This window comes from Populus nigra, chromosome 2 (assembly GCF_951802175.1).
Source record: "Populus nigra chromosome 2, ddPopNigr1.1, whole genome shotgun sequence".
NCBI lineage: Eukaryota > Viridiplantae > Streptophyta > Magnoliopsida > Malpighiales > Salicaceae > Populus > Populus nigra.
Window position 1 is genome coordinate 32,350,703 of NC_084853.1, and position 11,376 is coordinate 32,362,078.

Consider the following 11,376-nt stretch of genomic DNA (forward strand, 5'->3'; position numbering starts at 1 on the left):
CATTGTTTTCTCCACCTTTCTAATTCATCTTCCTGCCACTTCAGCATCCTATTCACCTGAGTAGGGTTCACAACCCATTTCTCTCATACTTTTCACCAAACAAACTAGATGTACTACATCATTAGTAGCTGTAGCAGCTTCTAAAATGGTTGGTATGATGGGTATGGGAGGGGGTGCTGGCATAGGAGTGGCACCATTAGCCATACCTTCCATTACTGCTTTGACTAGCTAAGCTAGAAGCATCAGATCAACATAGGAAATAGATGGCCTTGTAGGTGTAGTCTGAGGGGGCTCCTCTACTCGTTCTCGTAGGGCTGACATGGTCGGCCGAACATCCCCAGTTTGTCTTGGTGCTTGTCTAATTTGAGGCCTCATCGATTCTTCATGCCCTGCTTGAGTCGATACTATCGGTGCAGGTGAAGTAGTATCTTCCAAAGGGCTCTCTTCTTGCCCCTTGGAAAAGTCTATATCTCTATTCCCCCTCCCTGCAGAGGTTAGATCTTTTCTAATCTCTTGACGGGTACGTACCATCCTGCAATAAATTAATGAACATCAACAACCTCTTTTGAATTCTTCCCAGAACCTATACTAAGGCTCTGATACCAACTGTAACAGTCTGACGGTACGATTTGATCAATGTTAAAAGATCCCAACATATCCTCTTAATTTGAGGGTAATTTTTTTTTAATTTACCAAAAATTCAGCTGAGTTTCGTTTGTATTTAGGACATCCCAAGTTATCGAATACTATTAATTTACTCAATCAACCCATCAGCACAAGGTCCCATAATTCCAGACCTTGTATCAAACATCATAATTCAACGCCTCATACAATCCACACAATATATATATTCTACGAGTAAGTTCAATATGAACTTGGTCCACATATCATATCATAAAATTTAAAAGAAAAGGAAAACTAACATGCAAAGAAAGCATTTACAACATAATAAGTGTTCTTAAACATTTCAAAATGGTTAATTACAAGATGCTCATGTAATGTATACGAATGAAGTATTAATTTTCTATCGGATCCATAAGAATTCTAACAGAGAACTTACATTTTGCTTGTAAATATTTTAAACCCAATTAACACTCATTTGCATATTCTTAATTTGAATACTCTTATTTACTTGCATGAACTGGATGACCTTGCAAAGTCTAATCTTGAAATTCATTTCTCGGCAATCTTATCACGGATGCCATTAGATGAAGCTAATCTTGTAATTCATCTCCCGACAATCCTAGCACGGATGCCATTAGCCAAAGCTAATCTTGTAAATCATCTCTCGACATTCCTAACACGGATGCCATTAGCCAAAGCTAATCTTGCAATTCATTTCCCGGAGATTCTATCATGGATGCCATTAAACATGATATTTATTATAATTGCATTCATCAGAAGAATTTTAAATTATATAAGTGCAAATAGGAGGGAAAATCACGCACTGCTTCGCTTGTCTCACGACCTCCCTTAACAGAAGATCCAATCCTGGTTGCTCCTCCTGAATCACAAGGAAGTTTTTGGTCATGATTCCTTCAAGCCGATATTATAGAGAATCCATATTCCATTACTCATATGTTACTTTCAATGCATGTTCATTTCCTCATAATAGCATACATATATATATCATGTATATTTTCAGAGTCAGTATCTCAATGTGCAAGTGTTCGTATGACTCAATTCTTTTATATTCTTATATATAGTATTCACGTGAAAGTCTATTGTTACTATATAACTTTGAACTGTTACTGTCAAATTTCCAATTGTTACTATCGAACTGTTACTGTCTAGACATTGAACTATTACTGTCCAACCGTTACTGTCTAAACATTGAACTATTATTGTCTAAACATTGAACTATTACTTTCTGAACACTCATAAGATTTTTAACTATATGTAAAGTTCTAAAACTCTATTTTAAGTGAGATTAATCTCGTTAGAAAGCTAAGACATGAGGCTACAAGTTCTTTGAAGGAAGGAGAACTCAATTTTGCCTTCAAGATAGTCAAAATTGCTCATCAACTAATCAGTCCTACTGCCTTATATAATCAGTCACGACTCAGTCTTGATTGGTAACCCATAACTAGAGTTCTACATCTCCAAATTGAGCAAGACCAGTTTTCTTGGTTAGCTAACATTCAAATCTACAATTTCTATGAAGGAACCCGATCCTAATTCCCTCTTCCTCCACCTGAAATCTCACCAAAAGTCAAAAGATGAGTCTGTCCAGATTTGTCACCCCTTCCCTTCTTACAATACTTTCATAAACTACATACCACACATGAATTAACTTAATTTTAACAACAAATACTTTTCCCCCAATTCATGTCTAAGAACCCTAACTTATAATTCAATATCAAGGCATCAACTCATTATCGAATTTAAAATGAATTTTTAAGATCATGTTTAGAACACCTTACCCAGTGCGAATTAAGATTTTGATCTTCAACCAGTTGAAGATTTTCAACTCCTTCCTTTCTTTTCTTCTTGTTCAATTTTTTTGTTAATCCCTTGCACACAAGTGTTTATCCCATCTATATACCCTTAATCTTGGATGGGTTCTTGAAATTTTAGTGTTTCTCTATTGATTTTGTAAGAATGGGTATAAAACTCCCTATTTTCTTTCCTTATGGTTCCTACAGATTGTTTTTTGGTGAGGAGAGGGTATTTATACTCTATAATTTCCCTCATTTGCATTTAGGCTCCCCTTTTCTTTTAAGTGTATTATTTTCTTCAATTAAATCCAACCCTTAATAATACCTGGTTTATTATAATGTCTCAAATTTTTTCGCCCGGAAATTTATATTCAAAAATTTCTAAATTCCTATTTTTATTTAACCATATGTATGAATTTCTTCACTTTTATTTATTTATTTATTTATTTTTCTTGGGTTTTACATGTTGGCATTGCTTTGCGAAAACAAAGACATCATTTACGTCGCGGAGTCTAGCTTTTGAGTTGATTTCGACTAGACCATATTGAGGATCTACTCTGATTCCTCTATCAGTGGTGTCTACCAATAGCATTTGAACAAAAACACTCTATTCTGCTTGCTATTATATTGTAATTTCCTATAGCAGTCAACTTCAAACTCACTACAAGTCGATCCTTTAATACAAACACCGTTGTTGTATGTCTTTCTTCCATGCTCGTATTCTTCAGTATGAAACATATATCGATTGACAAAATACTCGTTATAACACTTGACTTTTCTTTCAGGGAAATAACAATACTACCTCCCATTTGATATACCTTGTATATCAAATACAATAATAATCAATAAATGGACATTATGTAATGTTGACGTACAGTTACCTTGCAAGAGATAATGAGTTTGTAATAGAACTTACATGTGTTCTAAACCACGTGGCAAATTCTTCATCTTGTAATTGAAAGATTTGGGATTCGGTCAGCTGTGAGTTATTGGCTAGTAAATATCATCGATGTTGCCTACAAGGTTGTTCCAAATTATATGAGTTTATGATATCACAATATATAAGTAGTACACTTTTGACATAGTTTAAGTAGTATATCTACTTACTTAATAAAAGGTCTCAGCTCATCACAGTTAAATAGAATATAATTGTGTGTTTGTCTGAACTCTATTTCAGAAAAATATCTTCCCCTTAAGGAATTTTTAGGTGTGGGTCGTCTAGGATTGAAGAATATTGACAAGTTCTCACTTGAAGACACTTCACCACTATCATCATGTTGTGGAACACGGTTGATTCTCGTTCTCAAATGAGGTTCAAAATAGTACGAGATAAATGTTGAGATCTTCTCAACAATATAGGTCTCACATAATGAAGCCTCAACATGCGCCTTATTCTTAACCTTTTTATTAAGATTGAACAAGTACCTGCATATATAGAATTAAACAAAAATTATCAATTAAAAAAAACAATGAAAAAATTTTAATTATGAATTCTATTGCAACTGTAATATCTAACCTCTCGAATGGATAAATTCATCTATACTGAACCGGTCCTCCAACTTTTACCTCATATGGTAAATGTACAGTAGATGCTCCATTGAGTCAAAAAATGATGGAGGGAATATCATCTCAAGTTTGCATATCATCTCGATGATATTCGTTTCAAGCCTTTCAATGTGATCAACATTCAACTTGCTGGAGCATGTATCTCTAAAGAAATGAGTGATCTCTATGAGTGCATCCCATATCGCATTTGGCAACAAATCACGAATAGCTAATGGAATGAGTGTTTGCATAAACACGTGGCAATCATGACTCTTCATTCCATATAATCTGCATTCCTCCATATTACCAGCCTTGATATGTTCGAGGCATATCCATCGGGAAAATGTAGACTCTTAAGCCATTTGTAGACTAATAGTTGTGCATTTTTCTCTAACATAAAGCTTACTTTAGGTTTTGTGACCCGTGACTCATCAAAAACAAACTCCATATTTTTTTGGTTACAAAACAATGCTAAATCCAATCTAGCCTTGATGTTGTTCTTTGTCTTCCCCTTCACATCCATGACGGTGTTGAAAATGTTCTCAAACACTTTCTTTTTTTCTATGTACGAGATAAAAATATTTATGTATATTTTTTCAATGCATTTTGATAGTTCAAAAAATTTAACAAATTAAAAAAATGTATTTTTATGACAACTATAGTTACGAAACCCGACCTAGGGGTTGAATTTGCAAAGGGGTTGGGTTCTGGGTTATAAGGGTTAATTCAAGTCAAACCGGGAAAATTGAAAAACATTATTTGAGGTTTTAATATTTTATATGAAAAAATCTAGAAATAATCCATCTGGATATAGGCTATACATGTTGTAAACAATTAAATTCAAAAGATTACCTCAAAAATATTTATCTCACATTGAAAAGATACTATTTTATTCTTCTAACTTGAAGTATTTAAACCAAAAATGTTTTTTTATCCCACATTGAAAAAATAAAACATTCTTCTAATATTTATATAGTGAACTTTGAAATGAATTAGTAATTAATTGAAAAATATGAAACAAGAGGGGTCTCTAGGTTGGACAAAAAAAATTAAAAAAAGGGGACTCTACTGGGTTCTAGTCAAGTCGCCCAAGTTACGGGTTGACCTGGCGGGACCGGTTTCCTCTGGTCCAATTACAGGCCCAAATTTCAAATGAAACAAACTTGGCCAACGCTACTGGGTCCTGGTGACGAAATACCCAGCAGTAGTGGGTCTTGTTGGCAACTGGGCCCACCTCTGCTTAGTCCTGGTGGAAGCAGGGCCCAATTTTAGTGGGTCCTACTTCAGCTAGGCACCCAGACCCACCATTATTGGGTCTGACAGGAGAGTTAGGCCCAATAAACTTAGGTCCAACACCGTTATTGGGTCCTGCTGACAGTAATACACAACAATGAAGGGTCTTATTGTCAGCAATATTGATAAGTGCAAAATGTACACGTATTTTTCTTCCTTTTACACTATGTTTTTTAAGGGATTTTGAACTTATTTGAGTTGATTGGAAGTTATTTTTATGAGTTTGGCATGCAAAAGAGACTTTGTGAATTAATCGCTAAAAGATAAGAAATTCTACATTTTACTTTTTGGATCTAGCTTCTTGTGATAGGTTTTTTGCCAAGTTAGAGTTCCAGAATGAGAATGTGGGCTTAACCTAAGTTGAAGTACATGTGTCAAGATTTCCAAGAAGTTATATGGGCAAAAATCTGATCTCATTAGGACCTCAAATCAGACCTGCAAACTCGGGTAAGAATCCTACTCGCAGCAAGATTCTCTACTTTCACACTAGATATTCAAACGGGAATATCTTCAGCTTCAGATATCAAAATCAGGATATTCAAAAGCCCAAATTCATTTGCACATCCATACAATTTTAATGAAGGACTCCAATTCATATAAAATTGTTTTGAAGGCCAAACTCCGGACACAATCTTGAGGACGAGATGGGTTTTCTACTATGATTAGGAAACCAATGGTGTTGAGTATCCTAATACGGCTGAGAGTCTGACATAAAAATGGTGGGCCTCAAGACCCAAGAAAGATGCAGATTAAGCCTCTAACATACCATGAATGAATGAATACAACTAGGATAGTTGAATATTGCAAGAACTCAAGTCAGAAACAAAGTCTAAGTTGCAGTAGAGTTGGAATTATAACAGAATTGTGACAGCAGCAGAATTAGCCTAATTAGATAAAGAAGGAACGAATTTAGCATCATGAAGAATCCTAATTAGCCTAATAATCTTGAAGATTTCGGTAGCAAATGGGGTGGATTAAGAGAGCAGAACATACCTGAACTAAGATCAGAAATCATTCATTTCCTCTCTGCTTTTGTCAATTTTCCAGCAACCATGAACTAAACTCCTAAATTTGGTTTAAGAGGGATACACTCCATCTCCATTAGCACGTTGTGAAAAGTAATGTTATCATTGTAATTCTTTTAAATTCAAGTAAAGAAAAAAATTTATTGTTAAAAAATTATTTTATATAATACAAATAAATAAAGTATATTATGTGAATAAAAATTTATTTAGAGCTCCATCAACTTTAATATGACAATATTAGAATTATAATTTTTCTAAATGCTTTTATTTTGAAAAAAAAATCAAGAGGAAAAAAAAATCTTAATTTGAAGTAAAGAAAAAAAATTTATTTATTTTTAAAAGCATTTTTGAAAGGTAAAAACAAACATGCTTTAATAAGAAAATTCAACCCAACCTCAAATGAAAAAAAAAATATCACCACTCAATTTTTGTATAATATAAAAAAAATCTCATCTATTTATGTGCTTTTTGCCGTATGAGAAAAAAAAATTAAAGTCTTGAGTCCTATTAGGGGGAGCACCCAAGTCCATTGGTCCAGGAAGACCCAATGCAATTGGGTCCTGGTGTAAGCAGGACCCAACATTATTAGGTCCTACTGTAACGACCCGGCAACCCTTTAGACCCCAGGTGCGTGGTTTTGCCGACCTGCTTGCCTGGGTCTATAGCCAAGCACTCGTGTCTGGACCTAGCACCCAAGGCATGGTAGTCTAGCGCCAAGTGTTTGTAGCCTAAGGCACAACCCCACCCCCTACAACCTTTGGAACTCTCTATGGTAGTGCATGACAGCCTAGCACTAGGTGTCTGCAGCCTATGGCTTGTAACCCCACCATGCCCCACTAAAATTTGCACTGACTGTTTTCTCCCAAACCATTTCTTTAACAGATAGACGGATCCCCTCTGCTCTATGGACCCCCTATAACACTTATCCCCTGGCAGGTTTGATCTCCCACTAATCCCCCAGCATTAACACGTCTAGCACCTCCTGAATTCCTACCATGAATAAAAGTCCCCCCTTTTCTCGGGAGTGGCCCGAATAATGACCCGCTCCTTCCTTTCTTTGAAGGAGGATTCCTCCCTATAGGAGGCATGAAATCCCTTCTTCTGAATATTGTAGTCTGACTCTGCTCACTTGTTAACCTTTGAGTGTCATTCATTACTCTTTCCATACCCTAAGCAGCTCGCACTAACTCTTAGTGGGAAGATAGGTGTTGGCAAAGATACCTAGTGGGAAGATAGGTGTTGGCAAAGATGGATAAGTCCTGAAACCTCCTCTCATACTCCAGGACGGTCATATTCCCCTGTTTCAAATCCAGGAACTCTTGTTCTTTCTCTTTCTGGTGCTGCCTGGAGTGGTACCGCTCCTCAAATTCTTCTCGAAACTGTTTACACCTCAATTCTTCTCCTGCCATTCTTCTCTAATCGTCTCCCACTAGGAGTGGGCACTCTCCGTTAATAGCTTGGTCACATAGTCTACTCGAGTTTCCTCTAGCACTTGCATCTGATTTATGACCCTTTCTACCTTCCTCAACCAATGTCCTGCTACTTCGGCATCTTCTTCCCCTGAATAGGTTATGCAACCCATTTTCTGCATGCCCTTCAACCATTGAACCAGGGTGACTACTCTTTCTACCCGAGGAGTGGAATTGGAAGCACCTACGGCCATCCCTGTTGCTACTGCGTTGACCAATTGCTCCAGAAATATGGGATCTGAATATGGATTTGGAGTGACTGTCAGTGCCATTAGTGGTGGCCTATCTTCTGGTCCTTGACCACCCGCTGCTCCAGGCAGTAACACTTTTGCCTAATGAGAGGCAGGGTCATCCTGATGCCCCCTGATTCTTACCTCTCTAAATGGGCCGACGCTGCAGGTTGGTGGGAGGCAGTGTCCATTAATTGGTCCCTTTAATTTTCGTTCTCATATAGTGAGCCATACTCTCTCCCTTGCATAGGGAACAAGTCTGCTCTTGCTTCATGTCCTGTACGAGCCATCCTGCAACATGTTTCCAAATTCATATCAGTATTTCAATCGCTAAAACTTCTACCAATGGCTCTGATACCAACTGTAACAGCCTCAAAAGTTAAATCAATTTATCCATTTAACTTCCACATAAAGGGTAAATGGAGCATTTTTTTTATTGAGTTCACCGAAATTATTAACGAAATTTCGGCAAAGTCTCTCCTATATCGGGAGGTCACAAATTATCAACAATTTACCCTGCACACAATTATAATCACATCTCACCCATAATCACATTCATAATTGGTACAAATCAACCATTTAATTCATTCGAGAATAAACTCAGGACAAATCTTCATACTCAATCTCCATCTCATATCACATGCATAAGTTAGTATATAAGAGAACCATCCAAGCACTGAAATTTTATATATAAGCACAACACAGTTTAGCATTGTAAACATAAACTAGTACACTATAGTTTCCCAAGCATAGAGTAATACATAAATATTTCAAAAACAAAATAATATAAGGAGTATACTATTCTATTCAGGTTACATGTTTACTACATAACAAAATTACATGAATAATCCCTAAGTTCCTAACTTATACGAAAAGGGATGAAAGAACCTAAATTCTACTCCTGACGTGAATGGGAGGGACTTGCAAAACATAAATTTTCCATATAATTAAAAATAAATAAAATACAAACAATTCATAGAAAAAATAAATATAGCTCATCTACCTACTTAAGTCATATGCAATTCAATACACCACCACCAACCTCTTTTAAGGATTATCCAATTTATTTCCTTTAACTACTTCTCCCTACATTAGGAAGACTACTGCCGACACTAATGACCTTCATTAGTGTATTTAGTTGCTCGTCCTAGGGTCAACTAATCAAATTCATGAAAATGTCGACACTAACACAACCGTTGGTGTCATTAACTACTTTTGGACCGAAATAGTTAATCAATGTTCTATGTTACCTCGGGAGGTCCTCGGGTATGCTGATGTCAAGGATTCTTGACATCATTAGCTTTCACCTCAGAAAGCTAATCAAGTTTATAAATTTTGTCGATATTGACGTCACCCGCCGATATCATTAACTATTCTGAACCTGAATAGTTAATCAAATTTTATATTTCTCCTCTCACGTACCGGTAATGCCGATGTTAACCAACTTGGCTAACATAATTAGCCTCCCATATCTGGGACAAGCTAATCAAATTTGATAAATAGTGATTCCTAAAATTCATTATTACTATTCATTTCCTCCAAAAGAACCCATAAATTAAATCTAGTTCTCCATTTATATTTTCCCGTCGTTTAACCTTTCCTTTCCCCCTTTTCTTTTCCTCAACAATAAGCATCAAATTTTTTAGTTCAATAGTTAGTTAAAATAATTATTAACTAGAGGAGATATAGGTACAGAGTACCTACCTGCTGTAGACGCTCGACTTGCGTTCCCTTGTTGTTGCTGTATTCCTCCCGCGGTTCCTCCTGAAACCATAAACACCCATCATTATTCCATATTAGTCCACATATCACAACACAACAACAACAATGGCAATAATATTCATTTCTCTTTTGCCAATCTTTTCTTTCTCACTTACATTCCTCATTATTATCCTTTAACATTTTCAGCTCGTTAGCAGTCCAAGTGGACATCATGAATTCAATTTTGATCACAATTTATTCCTTTTTAAAGATCAAGACACGATGTTACACACTTTACAAAGGGCAAGAAAACAAATTCTACCCTTAATATGGCTAAATTTTATCGTTTTATCGACTTGACCGAATCTACCAACAGGGGTTGCAGCTTGACCTCTCCTCATATTTTTATTTGTATCTAGAGTTTCAGGACTCCAAATTAGGCGGGGTTAGACTCCTTGAAAAGCTAACACTCCTGGCTATAACTTCTATGAAGGGACCCTCCCTGGATTCTACCATCTTCAGGTCCAAATTCCCTAAGAAACCAGGGCAATGAACCTCCCATGTTTTGTCAATGGAGAAGGTATCTCCAATTTATCTTCAATCCCTACTTCCTCATCAGATACAACTATTTTTTTATTCATTGCAACCATCCACATTCAAGACCATTTCTATCACTAAATTATGCATCAAGAATTACTTAATCCACCAGAATTTCTCTTCCCTCCCTGCATTGTCTCTTAGCTGAAATATGCCCAAGGAAACCAAGAGTTCCCTTCCTCTCTTTTATGCACTCATTTCATTTTTTTTCTAACGCACTTATACTATCCTAGTCCACTTAATTTCAATCATTTCTGCATTTTTCCAAAATTTTATATTCAAGAACCCTAATTTCCAATTCAAGAAAATTATAAACTTCTAATCAAATTGAAGTTAATTTCATAGAAATTGGGATTAGAACTCCTTACTTGGATGAAATCTAAACTTTACTTCACAAACTTTAAAAGAATATTAGCCTTCTTCTCCTTGCATATAGCCGGTCACTCTTCCCCCTCTTTTCATGATGTTATCAGCTGACCATGGGTGAGAGAAGGAATGGGTATTGATAGTCCCATTTCTTTTTAATTCCATTTTGGCCCTATCTTTCTCCCTTTTTCTTAATTAAGCCTCTTTTGTTTTTTGTTCTCCTTAACTAATAAATTTTATCATCATTATTATTATTTTCTGTAGTTACATTATTTCTATATTTTAATAAAATTTAAATTATTATAAATCCCCCTTTTTTTGGTATAATTTGTTCTTGGGTTTCACATGGTTAGTCTGTTGGGGTACGGCAGAGGGCAGAACATGAGTGTTGTTTGGGTCGGTTGGTAAAGTGATAGGTTGAAAGAATTGGGGAGGATTCAAAGGTGAAAGGTGTGTAGGCTGTGTGGAGCGTACTAGGGTATGTGTTATCTGTCCAGAGTTCACAAAAAGAAAGACATTTTCATGAAAACAAACATGACGAGAGATATAAATATGATGAGAAGTTAAATTAAGAGAACGATAACCAAGATGAGATGAGCTATATCCTAAGAACACACATGGTATAGGTACATTCTATAATACACACAAAGGGTTATTGGTGTGAAATCCATAGATCAAATTGCTATGTAAACTTCTGGACATTGGTTTGACA